Raw genomic sequence first — 1403 nt, 5'->3', positions numbered from 1 at the left:
ATAATATTTATATAATTATAAATATTAATATAACATAAAATTTACAATCTTAACCTTTTTTTTTTCGGTAGAGACACGGTCTCACTATGTTGCCCAGGTCTCAAACTTCTGGCCTCAAGCGATCCTCCTGTCTCAGCCTCCCCAGGTGCTGAGATTACAGGCATAAACTACTGCACCCAGCCAATCTTAATTGTTTTTTAGTGTACGAGTGCACGGGTTCAGTGGCACTAAATACATTTACGTGGTTAGGCAGCCACTGCCACCATCCACTTCTAGAATTTTTTTATCTTTCCCAACTGAAACTCTGCACCCATTAAACACTAACTTCCTATTCCTATTCCCCCCTGCCCGCAGCTTCTGGTAAACACCACCCTACTCTCTGTCTCTGTATTAGTCTACTTGTGTATTGCTGTAAAGAAATACCTGAGGCTGGGTAAGGTATAAAGAAAAGAGGTTTAATTGGCTCACAGTGCTACAAGCTGTGCAAGCATGGCTCCAGCATCTGCTCCTGGTGAGGCCGCAGGAAACTTCCAATCTTGGTGCAAGGTGAAAAGGAAGTAGGCATGTCACTTGGCGAGAGCAGGAGCAAGAGGTGGGGAGAGGTAGCATGCTCTTTTTATTTATTTATTTATTTTTGAGATGGAGTCTCTATCTGTCACCCAGGCTGGAGTGCAGTGGTGCGATCTTGGCTCACTGCAACCTCCACCTCCCAGGTTCAAGCCCTTCTCCTGCCTCTGCCTCCCGAGTAGCTGGGATTACAGGCATGCACCACCACACCCAGCTAATTTTTATATTTTTAGTAGAGACAGGGTTTCTCCATGTTGGCCAGGCTGGTCTCGAACTCCTGGCCTCAAGTGATCCATCCACCTCGTGCTCCCAAAGTCCTGGGATTACAGATGTGAGCCACCATACACAGCCTTACGGTCTTTTGTTGTTGTTGTTGTTGAGAGAGAGTCTCACTCTGTCTCTCAGACTGGAGTGCAGTGGCTTGACCTCACTCACTGCAAACTCTGCCTCCCGGGTTCAAGTGATTCTCGTGCCTCAACCTCCTGAGTAGCTGGGATTACAGGCATGTACCACCACACCTGGCTAATTTTTGTATTTTTAGTAGAGACAAGGTTTCTCCATGTTGGCCAGGCTGATCTCGAACTCCTGACCTCAGGTAGTCCACCAGCCTTGGCCTCCCAAAGTATTGAGATTACTGGCGTGAGCCACTGTGCCTGGCCTCATGCTCTTTTAAACAACCAGATCTTGCATGAACTGAGAGAGAGAACTCGCTAATTACCATAAGGATGGCACCAGGTCATTCCTGAGGTACCTCCCACTGTGACCCAAGCACCTTCCATCAGCCCCACCTCCAACACTGGGGATTATATTTCTTTTTCTTTTTTTTTTTTTTTTTT

This window comes from Colobus angolensis, unplaced genomic scaffold, assembly GCF_000951035.1.
Source record: "Colobus angolensis palliatus isolate OR3802 unplaced genomic scaffold, Cang.pa_1.0 Scaffold149, whole genome shotgun sequence".
NCBI classification, from domain to species: domain Eukaryota; kingdom Metazoa; phylum Chordata; class Mammalia; order Primates; family Cercopithecidae; genus Colobus; species Colobus angolensis.
This window is presented reverse-complemented; position numbering follows the sequence as displayed.